General features: G+C 39.5%; 1 protein-coding gene and 1 non-coding gene across 3 annotated transcripts in view; one reads left to right on the top strand and one right to left on the bottom strand.

Moving 5' to 3' along the window:
• LOC146497272 (contactin-associated protein-like 4) overlaps positions 1–16,087 on the top strand; it is a 158,914-nt gene that overhangs the window by 63,829 nt on the left and 78,998 nt on the right. The gene's annotated exons all lie outside the window — the stretch shown is intronic.
• On the bottom strand, positions 5,063–5,145 carry trnal-uaa (transfer RNA leucine (anticodon UAA)). The gene has a single exon. It is a non-coding gene; the product is annotated as a tRNA-Leu (tRNA).

The raw sequence follows: 16,087 nt of genomic DNA, 5'->3' as shown, positions 1-16,087 counted from the left end.
TGCAATTGGTAACAGCATTTTTAGCACACCAATTTTGCAGTTAAGCACATTTCCTCTGAGAAGAAACATGCTATTTCTGTTTTTATTTTCTGGTTCTGGTATTCTATGTTATTTTAGCACACAGAGGTTTTTTGTCACTTCGGGGTCGTATTGGTAAAAAAACATCTGTATAAGTTTGAGGACAGCTCAAACTCTAAAATAACTTTAGATTGTTTTTGGTTTGAGATGGTCGTTACACACACTGCCATCTGATTGGTTTAGTCTTGGCTGCTGCTGCATCTCTGTCTAGTTACAGCCGTGATGGATGGTACCCATTCACTGTAGCATGTGTTGGGGCTGGACTCTGTAAGCCTTGATGCATGGCTTACAGTCTGTATAGATTGTGTGTGTGCGTGTGTGTGTGTGTGTCTGTGTGGGTGTGTGAATAGGGTTAAACCAGAGGCTGTCAGACTGCCATCGTTAACATATGGCTTGCCAGTCATCAGGATTCCTATCAGGTCTATTCATCCATCTATCTTTCCATCTTTTTGCCCTCTCGCCATTTCATGTCTACTAAAAATGATTCCTCCATCGCCTCCTATTTGCTTTCATCTTCCCTTTTATCCACCCCCTGACTTCTATTTCTCACAAATGCTCTTCATCTCTGCATCTTTATCTCCCATCCCTCTCTCATGTATCCATCATCTGTTCTACCTTTCATCCATCTGTCAGAGACATCGCCGTGTCTCTTCTCTGAGACTGTAAACTTGTTTTGCACATCCTTAAAGAAAGTAACATCTTAAAGAAAGGTTACGACTTCTTAAAGCAACATTCGCTATGTCCGCTCCAGCACTCAACGCAGGCAGCAAAGAAACACTACCGCCTCAAAAAATGACCGAGACTTTTTCAAAATGTCATTGTAGGAAGTTGATCACCTTGAAGAGCTTTCTGAAGGTGGACTGTCACCTTCAAGAAACTTAAATCAATTATAACGAGAGCGCTCTAGCTTAATCAGATTAGGCATCATTTTACATAAAGGCAGGTCAAAGTGTACTTTCTCTAGTATGCTTCCATATGGGATATACACTGTGTACAGGGGTCCCTCGCTATAACGCCGTTCACCTTTCGCGGTCTCGCTGTTTCGCTGATTTATTTGGTGCAATTTTGCTTTTGCTTTTTTTTGCTTTTTTTTTTACAGCGCATTGTGTTCGGTGTCCTGATTGGCTGTACATCATTGTCAATCAATCTTGTGTCATGTCTCCTGCGCAGTACAGAATGCGTTCAGCTTGTCAAATTTATCTTAATCTTCGATCGCCAGCAGTGTGACTCTGAAGTGCTGCACTGTATGTTTGTAAGTTTTCTCCCATAAACACAAAAATGTCGATGAAACGTTTTGCACCATTGGTCCCTTTGGTTTTATTTTATAATAGTGGACTTATTTTTCTACGAAGGTTTGAACCATAGAGAAAAGTGTGAACATGTTCAAGCCTGTCGGAGAAACGTGTATAAAGGGTGTAGTGACGGGTTTTACAGCCATAAAACATCTATAATAATTGTAAACAATAAAGTTGGCTACTTCACAGATTTTTAGAACGTAACTCCCGCGATACATGAGGATAAACAAGGGACCCCTGTACTTGTTCAGTAACCCATCAGGGTGGTTTGATCTCAATTATAGACTTAAAAGAAATGACATTAAAAGAAATGACTGCAGTTAATTATACATTTTGTTAAAGTTTTGCTGTTATGTTGGCTCTGACTTCACCATATAGCATGTAATAGAAAACATTAGTGTAGAAAAATGTATGGTAAGTGTACTGCTGTTAGCTAGGTATCATTGGCATTGCCATCGATGCTGAGGACATATCATCCTCCTATTGGCTGAAAATGTAATTTTTGCCCCCCTTTCATTCTGCTATTTAGCCAAGCTGGCCATTCACCTTCCAGTTTTTGCCTCCCCTTTTTGAACCAGGGGTGTGAGCGACTAGTTGACTAGGTTTTTAAATACTGCCACCCTTGCTATACATACTTGCTGGAGCAATTATTCTGATTGTACACTGCCAGTTAACTGTCACTTCTGAGATGTTATGCAGATGTTGCACAGACTCTTAGCCCGAGCAGACGACACCAGCCCTCTCTGCCTTGTTGCCTCAGAATAAGCTGGCGGATTACCGCTCGCCCAGAGCAATGCAGAACTACATCTAGCACAGCGGGTGGATGTTAATTTGCAAGGAAAGAAGGCAGCTGGCACAACCACTGCTAATGTTAGCAACACTCAGCATGTGACACTGAGAGTGTACAGTGTTATGCATGGTGTCACACTTTTCAGCTGGATTTTGTTTATTGCCTGTGTTTAACCTCATCCATTAGATTGACTTGGATTTAAATGCCTTCTTATTGTTTTCATACTTGCAGACTGGTTGATTAGTCAGAATTTTTCTTCCCATCTAATCAACTTGTAAATTAGTCATAAGAAAGATCCCTAGTGTGAACAAACACATGTACTCAACATAGCAATATCCCAAGTCCTTTGAAATAATAGCAACAGAGCTTTCATTGTGGTTTCTCTTCCTCTCCACCCTGTTTCTCAGCAAGACTTTGCTTCCGTTTTTCCTCCTTTTCTGATTAATTAGTGTTGTTTTTCTGAGTTTCTCTGCCCACATCTCAGTGTTTTATTTTTTTTATTATTTTTTTAATCAGAAGAGACACTTTGGCTGTTTTTAGTTGTACTTTAATTTTCATTCTCCTGTCTTGCCTTCTTGACACACACAAAGACCTTTTTGTTATTCTCTGCAACCATCTTTTCTGTTTTCCTTCATTGTTATGTATCTCTGTCTTTTGGATATGCCAGAGCAATTCTTTTCCTCTTATGTTATTTCAAAAGCTTCCGTAAACCATTTTTCAGTCCTTCATCTTTCTGCCTCATATTTTCTACTTTTTTCTCCCTCTCTCTCTTTTTCACTTTTCTGCCCAAAGTTTTTAGGTTACGAATTGTGCAATTTGGGTCATCTGCTTCGTGCACTTTTGTACTAACACTAACACATCCAGGTCTGACCCTCCTGGAGCAGATGTTCTCCACATTATGAGGCAACACTGAGTAACAACCCTGCACAAACAGCAGCTCTGTCCTGAAGACAGAGGAACCAAAATACAAAATAAAAACTAGGTGGTTAGATTAATTACTTTTTAGCAGATGCTAGTACCTTCAGCAGTTCAGTGCTTTAAATAATGTGATTAATTCCTGCCCCTGTCACTCTCCTTTTACTTATTAACCAATTATAATTTTCTGCATGAGAGAAATTTAAAAAATCACCTCTCCTGTCACTCGTTGCCAATTTGTCGACCATCTCTTTTTAGATAATTGCATTCTTGATGGAATCTGTGTGATTGCAGCAGGTATGTGTAGTGAATATATAAGGACTAGAAGTTTAAATACATAGCTGACTGTATGGAAAGCCCCAGCACATAAAGAAGCCTTGTTACTTGCTTCCTAGATATGAAAGTAGTAACCAGGTCATTAGTCACAGTCACCTACTTGGCTGCACTGCAGGGTGTAATTACTGGCCAATCTTATTTCGTGACACTGCGTTGGCAGCTAAACATGTTATGAAATCTCCCAGCAAATATCACACTACCCCACAAAAAAAAAATTCCAATAAAAGTTTACTTTACAGCAGGTCGTTTTAAGTTCATTCAACTTATAAACCCAGGGGCCTTTATAAATTTGGGTTAACTGAATATACATTTGAAGAGAAGTTAGTTTTTAAGAGGACCTTTCATGCTCATTTCCATCTCATTTTTTTTTTAATTCTTGGACTAGTTTTCATTATTTCATTCATCATTTCATTTCAAAACATATTTGAAATGTTTATGTTATGCTGGGCTTTGGTTCAACCTCTCAGTTCATTTACTCTCTGAAACAAGCTGTTCTAGCTTCCTTCTCGATGCCTTTAAGACAGCTTTCTTGAAATTTCCTGCACCTTGCAATAGAGACTGTTTTAGTCGTTTTGAATATCAGGTGGATGGTGTCTGTGTGGTCACGGTCAGAGCAATGTGCCACCATATTATAGATATCAGCACCATTTGCATCATAGAGAGCCAAGAGTAGAAAAACTGTCTGAAAGCAAGAACTGAGAGCAGCGTGAAGCCTATATTTGCGATTGCTGCACATATTTCGCCTTTATTATTTTGAATCTTTGGCCTTCTTTGATCTTGGTGATTTGTCCAGGGTATAACCTGCGTCTCACCCTATGGTAGCGAGGATAGGCTCCAATGCTCCTGCGACCCCGATAAGTGGAAGAGAATGGATGGATGGATGACCTTGTTTGATGTGACTATCAATGATTGTAACAATATAACAGAAAATATTGGAGAGGTTGAAATGTCCACTTTAAGATACTAAGATTAATCAACAGTCACAGACTTATTACAGCCAGATTTGTTTTTCTTTCAATTTTCCTCAATTTTATGCATATTTAATATGCAAAACCTACAGCTGCAGCTATCAAAGCGATTTGGTACCAAAGTCAGTGCAAAGACAACAATCTGAGGCTTCTCTGGTGAGTTTTTTTAATTATAAGTACTGAGGTAATGCAGTGAGGTAGAGACTGAAAACATAGAGCAATGAATCTCCTCTTGACAGTAAAAAAAGAAAAAAAGAAAATTTTAATTTTCAAGCAGTCTGGGCTGGGAAGTCAGACATGTTTGTGTCTTTAAGTGCTTGTTTTTAATGACTAGAATGAAATCTCAAAATTTACATTTAAGCATCCTGTAATTGTCTGATTTTTCCCAGCTGTCTGCCAGATGGCCTTTCTAAATGTCGACTAGAAAAGCTTTTTGGACCTTGTTGCAAGGTCGCAAGGTTTCTATAACTTAATTGTTGTTCAGCAAATATAACAATGCTAACAGCTAAGGAGCATGGAAAGAAAAGCGACTAGACTTCTTTGAGTTTCTTGAAGATGTTTCACCTCTCATCCAAGAAGCTTCTTCATTTCTAAGACCAAATGATGGAGATTCCCTAGTGGGAGTTGTATATTAAGAGGTTGATTGGCCCACTATTGATCATCACATGAGCCAAGGTGTGTACCAGGAGTGGGGTTTGAACCCACGAGAGCATTTGCTCATTGGAACTTAAGTCCAACGCCTTAACCACTCGGCCATCCTGGTACTTGGGCAAAAGGAAAAAAAGGGATTTATACTGCAGTTTGGTAAATTAGTACAAACTGCCAATGAGCTGTCTTGACTGAAACTCGTCTTCACTGATTTGATGAAAGCCCAACTAAGATAACTTGTTTTAAAAGATTTCTTTACATGGTCAAAGGAGCTTGCAAAGAAAAGCGTCTGGAATTCTTTAAAGAATTCCAGACGCTTTTCTTTGCAAGCTCCTTTGACTACGATGACCTGGATGACTGAGAACCTTCACAGACTTTCTTTACATGTATGTGTTCCTTTTCTTTCCCTTCTACCTCTGAGCAAATGTTTTCTGCCCGGCGTTGCAGGGTCTTGATTACTCCAAGTTTGTGTTCCAGCGCGTCCAAGTCCAAGAGTAGGTCCAGTACCTACTCTTGGACTTGAGTAGGTACACAAAAGGAACACATACATGTAAAGAAAGTCTGTGAAGGTTCTCAGTCATCCAGGTCATCGTAGTCAAAGGAGCTTGCAAAGAAAAGCGTCTGGAATTCTTTAAAGAATTCCAGACGCTTTTCTTTGCAAGCTCCTTTGACCATGTAAAGAAATCTTTTAAAACAAGTTATCTTAGTTGGGCTTTCATCAAATCAGTGAAGACGAGTTTCAGTCAAGACAGCTGACTGCTGACTACTCTTGGACGTAGGTACAGACCAGTACCTACGTCCAAGAGTAGGTACTGGTCTGTGTGTGTGGGCTTCCAGTAAACTTCAGTGTTGAGGTTTCCATTCTCCTCAATGTGCACAGCACAGTATAGAAGTGGCAAACTGTTGTCCTTTGTGTTGAACTTTATGTTTCTATCCACTGAGTTGATGTGAAGGCTTAAACTTCTTGGCTTTTGATTTTGACCCTGTTGTCATTCACGTATCTTTACCAGTGGCTACGTGCTGCCAAGGGCTTTACTGTCCATTTCCTCCATGTAAATGTTGGTGGGTGACACTGGGGAGTCCATGGCACATCCATGCTTTTGTCTGTAGACACCCTTGTTGTATTTAAAATATCTGGTGGTAATGCAGAGGTCCAACAGTGTGCAAATCTGAAACTGTCTTCCTGTAGTCGTTTTCTGACAGTCTCCACTGCCTCAGGTATGCAAGTGAAGGGTGAAACCACATCAAAGAACATTTTGGTTTAATCTGGATCCAGAGGAAGTTTCTGGAACTTGTTGGTAAAGTCAGAGGATTTTTTGATGTGATGGGGTGTGTTCCCCACAAGGGGAGCTAGGATGGATTGTTGTTTTCGTGGCTGTGATTAGATCCACTGTGGGCAGCTGTTGTGGAGAAACGGCAAAATGGAGTCCTTTGGCTAGTGCCTTCTTTTCAGGTTCAATGAGGTTCCTGTCTGATAAGTTCTTCACTCACTTTTCATGACTGTCTTCAGTTCACTTCAAACAAAAACGTATAATTTTGAGTCGATGCCTAGACCAGACAAGAAGAAGAGAACACCACAACCAAAGACTGCTGAAAGACCTTTAGAAATCCTGGAGAAGATCACTTGAAGATCAAGTGTCAAGACCACTTTAAAAAACGACAGAAAGCCTGGCTCCTAAGAAGGAAAATGTAAAGAAATGAAGGGTGGCTCTTTCCACAGTACTGTATGATTGTTTTTCCCTGGTTTGTATGAGAGGGTATGACTGGACTATTATTTGATGTGTCTCCTCTGGCTGTCTGCCTCATAATCACACTTTTGGCTTCAGCCTTTGACCATTTTTGGCCAGAGACACAAAACTTCTGTCTCAGCGATGTTTGCTGGGATCACTGAACTCTCTAAACCCAAAACAGAACTATTCACAAAGTACTCACAGGCTCTCCCATTGCCTGTAAATAAAAATGATAAATGAGAATGAATCAGATAGTCCAGTGTATGCTTGAATTTGTTGGCAGCTACTTCAGCACATACATATAATGCAAGTTTGAACCTTTGCACCTTTGCTAGCGTTGGAAAGAAGACATTAAGCTCTTAGCCCCTACAGCAGAATTCAATAAATCCCACAGTATTTCACAATATCCAAATTATAGCAACACTCAAATGCTCAATATATATTAAATGACTCTTTTAAGATGAGAAATGATCCTGTATCTATTGGTTTTTGTTTGATCAGCTTCTCTTAATATGACCAAATGTGATTTTTGCACATGTCATTTTTGTTAGATTATTGTGCAAATTAAGTCTACAATAAAAAGTGAAAAGAAATAAAATATAAAAAGATGATTAACCTCACTTCACATGATGCAGGAGGGAAAAGGCACTAGAAATACTTTCTGAGGAAGCAAAAATCTTCCTGCAAACTTCTCACTTGGTGACCTGAGCTGTGAATCATTGGCGAGTTTCTGTGACAGACATGGTGTTTTATGGCAGTCAGTTGCTGAAATAATTATACCAGCCAGTTTTCTGATAAGAGCAATCAGATTTTGAGGAGCTGTAATAGAATAGGAGACAAGATACAGTGACGCGATAGTGTCTTGCGGGCATGAGTAGAATGACAAAATGATTTAAACTTGTGTTCAGTACGGACTTATAATGATGAGACAGCAGACTCGATCTGAGGAAGAACTGCTGCAGTCATTCACAGTTTAAACTAGGTTTCATTTCTCAACAACGTCTTGCTCGTGGGCACACACATTTCCATTTAAGTCAGATTTAAGTCATTAAAAAATGGATCTGATCTGCATCTTCTCTCAGTTTTGTCTAGTAAGGCCTTCGGGTGAATACGCTGAAGACAATTACTCAGGATATTCTGTCTTTTTCTCTGATGTTCATAAATAAAATCTTGCACAATTTATCAAATGACACATATTTTAAAAGTTTAAAATAGATTTTCTGACTGTTTCTGGGATGAGATGTCGTGCAGCTACAGAACATCATCTGTGTTTATTTGTGTTACACGGAGTCTAATCGGATATACCTTATGGTATATTATTGATTATTCCAGCACGTAGGAGTAAGTGTTTCTTGTAAGGTGCCTGGCTTTGTGTGTGCAAGATTAAGTGATCTGTTACAATAATTGGTTCTATTTAAACAACCTGGTAAGTTCTGATCCACAGAGTTTTAATGCAGAGATATAACAGTGAGCAGACAAAAGAGTTTTGGAAGGTGGAAATATCAGAACTGAGCCAAGTAATTGTTACTATGTACTCCTTTGCTAAACACTTGACCTTCACATTTAGTGTGAAGGTCATAAATCTACAGTGCATAATACAGTGTTTCCCAACCACTGAGGTGTGATCAGGTGTGCCGTGATCTGGTTCCATCTGATTAGTACTCTAAGCAATCGGCATGAGTAACCCGCAGAACAATTACATTCTCTTCCACTAGAGGGCAGTGCAACTACCTTGCTCTAATTAAATGGTTGCCAACTACCAGTAAAACATAAGAAGGTGAAGAAGAAATTCCATAATAGTCATGCTGTGAGATGACACAGTACATAATAGCAATAGATAAATATTTGTAAAGAAAAAGTAGTCAATCTGACCTGGGTCCTGGAGAAACCTCCAACCCAGATGAAGGCCCTAACATGATGCTGTGTGATTTTTCTAATGTGAAATATGTGACGTGGCTCCCAAAGGTTGGGAAACACTGGCATAATGAATAATGAATGGTATTAAATACAATTCAAATACTCATGTTTTCCATTAACCTGAAGAATGGCAAAATAAACTATAAATAATAATAAACATACTAGAGATGGACCGATCCGATATTACGTATCGGTATCGGTCCGATACTGACCCAAATTACTGGATCGGATATCGGCGAGAAATAAAAAATGTAATCCGATCCATTAAATATCAAAAAAGCACCTCACAAAACTTGCTACACAGCGTAACTCTGCTCATAACCGTAGCACATCGCAGCAGTGTGCATCACGTGATAGAGCGGCTGTGTGCATTTGTAGCCTAGCTAGCAAACCAGCATTTCATCTCCGAGGAAGTTTTCCCAGAGAGAAGTAAAGCAAGAGTGTAAGTTCATCTCTGAATGTCTGTAAACCATTCCCACGTTAAGCTTAACAACCGATATATGGAGCGACTGCCTCTCTCTCTCTCACTCTCTCTCTCTTTCCTGCGGCTACTTCAATCGAGAAACCGCTTAATGATCAGCTGATCGGCTTTTCTGTCGCGAGTCCGTCTCTCTTCTTAGTTTTTGGCCCACTTCTCACCAGAAAGAGGAAACCAGCGGCTGAACAACAGCAGCACTATTAAGCTTGATAAGCTGTTGTTAGAATTTATTTAATATTACTTTCTACACCAGGATCGTAGCTGACGGCTGGTAACTGTGCAGGGGTGGATCTAGCAAAGTTTAGCCAGGGGGGCCGATAGGGCATGAACAGGGAAAAGGGGGCACAAAGACATACTTTTCTTTCTTATTCTCATTTAAAATGTCTAGTTTTTAATAAATAATTATCTGACTCTTACACCCAAAGTTTTAATCTGATGTAAAATATATAGAAGTCCATTACTGTATATAGTAACTGTTAAGTCTAATATACCCTAGTAAGCTATAGTACTTTTTCCTTTGGGAAGGTACCATTTGTGCAGTCTGCAATTCTGTTGAAGAAAGATGTTGAATCTATTTAATTATTCTTGAAAAATAATTTATTTTTGTGCATTTCCCCCCTGCATCAAATTAAATTTGATTACATCGATTAAGCATCATGAGGTGGAGGGTGGTTCCCTATTTTTTTTGCTGGGAGTTTGCAACCCTATTAGTTAGGTTGCTTAATATTTCTGCTAAGTACTCTTTAAAATACCAGAATAGGGAGGATGGTGCAGGTTTAACTTTATTAGATTGATCAGTGTTGCTGAACTATGAAATATTTTCGGCGCAGTGTATTTTTTACATACAGGTATAACAGAATAGCTTTAGTGTTGTTATTTATTTAAACTTGAGTATGAACTTATACAAAATGCAACAAGATATTAAAAAAACGTTTTATTGATTAAAAAAACACACTATATCGGATTCATATCGGTATCGGCAGATATCCAAATTTATGATATCGGTATCGGTATCGGACATAAAAAAGTGGTATCGTGCCATCTCTAAAACATACAATCATTATGTTTGGTATCAGGTTTTAATCAGTGGGAATAAAGACTTGTATGACTGGGTACTTAATAACTTAAAAATAAAAACATACTGACTGGTAGTTGGCCAAGCTCTACATGTTCATCTTTGGACTGCTGTTTTTTGGCCTAGTCCCATTTTGACTACTTGTATCTGTGTATCTGAACTGTTTATCTATCCTAAGGTTGCAAGGAGGCTGAGTAACATTTAGTGAAAGGCAGGTTACACCATGGAAAGCCTGGACAAGATTCTAATTCAGCCCCAACCGATCAGGACTTTTGAATATGAATATGTGAGGCAGCAGTCCACTGCACCACTGTCCTACAATATGAATGCAGAATTCAAACCTGCTGAGAGCAAATATCAGCTTATATGTCAAACTGACTCAGAAGTCACCTTAATAAGTATCATCACTGGTAATGAGAGCCGGGGCTTTGGCTACAACCCTGTCAGCAACCAGAAGTTGTCAGAGGAAAAGTGCACAGTGTCCAAGCCCAAAGCCACACATCAGTTGGGGGAGATAACCTGGAGCATGTTTGTCATTTTTTGTGACATTCACAAGATTGTGCACATTGAAATTGTCCCCCAGTGTCATACTGTCAACATAAGGTTCTACAGTAAGGCATTTGACAACATTCAGCACAACTGACCTCCATGATAGCACATGTCATCGTGGCTCTGACTTCATCTTTTTACCTAACCAAATGAGTAGGCTGGAGTTTTCATCCACTGCAGGGTCCAGCAAAGATGCACAAGTTAGAGTTGTCAAGGTTCAGCTGTGTGGTAGGCAGGGAGTGGACCCAAATGCAGCTTATTGCAATATTTTTGGCTCATGTGCATTTATTTTGGTCCCAGTCTGTTTCAATGTTTCCTACACATACACCATGTATATAGTTACACTCACATATGTATACATATACATTGTTTTTTATTTTATTCTATTTATTTAATTATTTATTTATTTTCCGCCTTCGTTGTATATTGGTTTCTCTTCTTCTTACTTTAGCACCTTTGTGGTTCAGCTACCCAATGTCGCTGTGCAAGAAACTGCACAATGACAATAAAAAGCTCTAAGTCTAAGTCTCTAAGACTTTTTACAGAAATGCAAAGAAACTCAGTTCTGGGATAAATAATCCCAAAGGTTGGGAAGACATGAGACAGGACAAAGGGACAAATGATAATGAGGCTAAGGAAAAAACAGGTGGGAAATATGGCAGGTGTAACTCAGGGATAATGAGACAGGTGAAGTAAAAGTGAACATAGAACACACAAGACAAATGTTACCCAAATAAAACAAGAAATAACTTAACAGGGAAACATAACAGACAGAGACTTGACAAAACGTGGAGAGGCATTAATTATCAAGACCAATAATTAAGAACACTTAAAGACTAAACTAAGAGCACAAACAAAAATGCCTGTAACAGAGGATAAATTTAAAAAAAAAAATACATGGGCGCTCACTCCTGGTGGCCGATTGGCGGGGCCTGGCGCCTGTGGCCCAGCTGGGCCCCTTCCGGGGGGTGGGGTGCCCTCAGGCCTCTGGCCTCGGGGCCTGAAGCTCGGTCCTCTCTGGCACAGCTGGCTGCCGGCAGAGCCCGCGGGCACGCCACTGCAACCCCCTCTGGCCTCTGCTCCATAGCTGCTGGGTGACCTCTCGTTTGGGGCTCTACTCAGCTCTTCCCAGGAGGGTGGCACGGTTCCCCCCCTTTTGGTGGTCCTCCTCGGGTCCTCGTACTCTGGGGCCTCTGGATATCTGGGGCCTGGATCTCCTCCATACCTGCTTCATTCCCTGGGGGACGGGGCTATGGCTCCCCACACTCCCTAGCAGATCGTTACATGGAAAAACCTTTGGAATACAAGCATGCTGATCCACACAGGTGTACACACAGGTGTTCACAGACACGGACTACACCTTTCTTGGCTGCTGCCTCAAAGCACATTGTGCGCTGTCTATCTTGCGTGCTGCACAATACCATTTAATATTTAGTATCTACTGTTATCTACTGCTAGCTACTTTATTGTGATGGTGCTGTATTTATTATGTTGGTCTTTTTTTGTTTGCTTTTCTTTCTTTCTCCCCCCTTTCTCACCGTCTCTTCTCCCCTCTGGTTTTCTTTCTCTCCCTCTCTTTCTTTCATTCTTTCTCCCTGTCCTATCCCCCAGTCATGTGTGACCCGTTTGTAGCAACCGAAAATAAAATAAATACATAATTATAATAAAGGTCAATCAAATGGACCAATATGGCAAGGCCATGATGATCCACTTGGTAAAATAAATCCACTTGGCATCTTTCTTGGCCTTAAGACAACAATTCTGATGGCTAAAGATCCAAACGGGACAAAAAAAAAAAATACACAAAAGCGACAACTGAACAGTAAGCAGCTACAAGCTTAAACAACGACAAACGCAACTCAAAAACATAAAATGCTGGGTCAAAGACTCAGGACCACAACACAACTGGTCATAGTGGGACTTCCAGAGTGACCTAAAAGATATCAGGCGCAGTGACAGTAGTGAAGAGGTGCACATGAAGATGACCTTGAAGGGAAGGTTGTAAATATTTACAAGTTTTCCTCTTCATTGTCATGTTTGTTGGAACCTTTTGATTGCAGCTCTTCTACGGCTCAGCATAATTATATCATTTATATCTAACATACCGAGTTAAACTGACTGCATCGCTGATTAAATAACACAAACTACTCGTTTAATTAACAGCTATGTCTAACAGAGGACTGTGATGACAAAAAAGGTGAGACAGTCTCATATTTTGTAACACTAAGTCCTCAAAACTGGAAAAGTTTCCTCCCTCATAGGCGATGATTTCACAGCCAAAAACAATCGGAGAATACGAAAGACAGAAAACGCACGAGGAAAGATTGATGAAGAGATGGAAAGAGATGGCTCTATTTATTAATATTAGTAAAGCAATTTTCTGTTTTGGCCTCTGATCTCTGATATTGATTCCTGCTTTCTCTTTCCCATCATTCATGCAGTAATCAAATCATCCATCTAATGAAACATCCATCCAGTAAGGCCCTCTTCTCTACCTCCTACAACACAGTAATTTTTACATTAATCAAAGCCCATAAAGAGATTCTCATCTTTCCCTCTCGTATTGATTGCAGTGTCTCTTTCTGTTCATCCAGACTCTAATCAAATAAGTCATCACAATAACTGTGTTGACAGGAGAGACTTCCTCTGTATCATTAGTTTAATTTTCTCTGATAAAATAATAAAATTGTTTTTTCTTCACTCCACCTGATGTAAGAATGTGAAAACGTGACAAACTCAAGTTAAAAAACAAAAGAAAGCTCAAAGCTCAGTAAGGTGTTAACATCAGAAGAGTTTTAATGTTTCTTCCAAGCACAAACTATCCAAGAACATTGTTTTTCTGGTCACTCAAATTTGTGGTATTACTATTCTTGAATTGTACCAAACTGCAGCAATTCGTGCTTATCCAAGTAAACAATTTTCTGTTAATTAGAGCTTAAGGGTTTAAGGCCTTTCAAGGTTAAAATTAGTTCTAATCCGGTGAAAGGTGAAAGTTATAGAATATTTGATTGGCATTTCATTTAGTTATATCAGATTGAAGTTTTGGAAAAAAGAAAAGCGTGTTGCATGTATTTGTAGCAACCTCTGGAACTTATTGTTCCCACATGCTGGAGTGGAAAGGTAGTACGCGAAGTTCCCTTGAAGCACAAAGGGTCTGGGTTTGAATCAACCAGCTGTCTGAGTTTGAAGAGACACTGAGGAGGAGGACTTGTCATCTTTTGCTAAATGTATTTTAAATAACCTGAAAAGCTGGCCTTCCAGCTTTCGGTATTTAACCAGAGCTGCAATATATGCATGTGGCAGAGTCATTCTTTAACATCGTCTGAGTTGACATTGATTCTTTGATAACTTTGCTGAAAGATAGAAATGTAATTCTTTGAAAAGATGTTCTTTTTTCCTTCATTTGGTTTTTCAATAATGGCAAATGAGAGCATGGTCTAGCGTATCATTTAATCCTCCCAATACCTGATTACTGTGAAGGTCAGACATATGAAACCATATTCATATTTTTGAACCTTACAGTGACCTCTTGCTCCCTATCGATTGTCATATGGGATGTTGTGCAGACCACTTATATCAAGAGCTTTGTGCTGATTTAAATTGACTCTATAAAGCTGGGTATACACAGTGTCCCACGCAAGCACCATAATCATCAAATCACAGAAATATCTTTCTTTTGTAGTGGCTCCAAAATGGTGTTCTTAAGCAGAAGGCTAAAGGCTAAAGGTAGCCTAGAAAAAAATGTTCCAAATTCTGGATGACCACCTATTCAACTCTACCAACCAACAAACAGAAATGCAAGCTTGAAATGATGTAGTGGTTAGTGTAACTACAGCGCTAGTTAGAAAAAACAACAACAACAGAATAGTAACTTATCTCAAGCAGACAGCAGTCAGTAAAATGTGGGAACGTAACAGTTTGGGACACCAACAAGAAGAAAATGTGGCAATAGAAGACGTGTGGAAGCAAAAGGTGGAGGAATTCCAGCTGTGCATCATAGCCCATGACTGACGTGTTAGGAGACAGTATTCATTTGTAACACCTGATGTTGTACAGTTTCATTAGACCTAAGTCAGAGAGTTTTTTAAGCTTTGTATTAAACTTGCAAAAAAACAGAAGAAAGGGCGTAAATCTAGGGCACCAGGAAGTAGAGTAAGTTTAGAAATCCAAATCCTTTAATCCAGGTAGGAGTTACATTTAAAGGCAGCCAGAGGAAGAAAACACTTCCACCAAGGGGTTAAACCCACACCATAAATTAGGACATTGGTAAGAACATTAGGAAAAACACAAGGAGATACTGGGAACTGCTGGAATACTTGTTTTATTACAAACTTACAAATCTGGCTAGTTGTATTTAGGCGAGAAAGATTCAGCAGAGGTAAAGCTGAAGAGGACCAGACAAACAATTACAAGGACAATAAACTGACTGAAGGGAAAGGTGAGCATAGGCACCTTAACAACTCGTGCATGATCTCTAACTGTAAGCATGAACAGTTCAGGGTTTTCCTTTGATTTCTCACTAGGTTGTATATATTCTCACAGACCGAAGTGAAATATCAAAGCTATTTGACCATCAGCTTCCAAGTGGTCTGTTTCTTTCTCTGAAGTTGAAATTGCTTTTCCCTTAAGACTATCTAATACATTTTTAATGACTGACAGTATTCTGCTCTCTCCAGTTCCCCCTGTAAGCAGAAACACAGTTTCTTTCACATCCCTAGGGGGGGAATAGAGATGGATCCACTTATTAGGACCGGCTGGTGCTCATCTATCTTTAATGGTGTCTTGCCATGTGTCTTCTCCAGTTTTTCCCCCTCAGATTAGGCATTAGGACATATTTGGCTTCGGTTTTCAGTGTTAGCGTGCAGTTATGTCTAGTTGTTCCTAATGAGATGACCAAGGGTGGCCTCTCAGTGATCCTCGCTGTGGGATTCAGAGAAAAATGAAATATTTAGATGCAGTATAAAGTCTGGTTGTTGTTGTTCCCCAGAATAGTGGGTCAGATATCGACAAGCATGCAAGCTAACAGGTCATATAACAAAAGTCGCTGTCAAATCAGGTAAAAATAGAAAAAGTGCTAAAAGCCACCAGAAAACTGAATAATCCTAATGACATAAGTGAAATCATTTGATGAGCGCTTCACTTCTTTTCTATTTCATAGTGACCAATTTGATGTACAGTGTTTCTTTTTTTTCTTGTTTCTTACAAATAAAACAGTTTTGGTGTGTTGATTAAAAAACAAAGTCTGTCTTTGTAATTTCAGTTTCACTCTGAGTAGTTTTCAATAACGATCTATTTGTCTCTGCCTGCT

The sequence above is a fragment of the Neolamprologus multifasciatus genome, chromosome 18 (assembly GCF_963576455.1).
Source record: "Neolamprologus multifasciatus chromosome 18, fNeoMul1.2, whole genome shotgun sequence".
Lineage (NCBI taxonomy): Eukaryota > Metazoa > Chordata > Actinopteri > Cichliformes > Cichlidae > Neolamprologus > Neolamprologus multifasciatus.
This window is presented reverse-complemented; position numbering and strand designations above follow the sequence as displayed.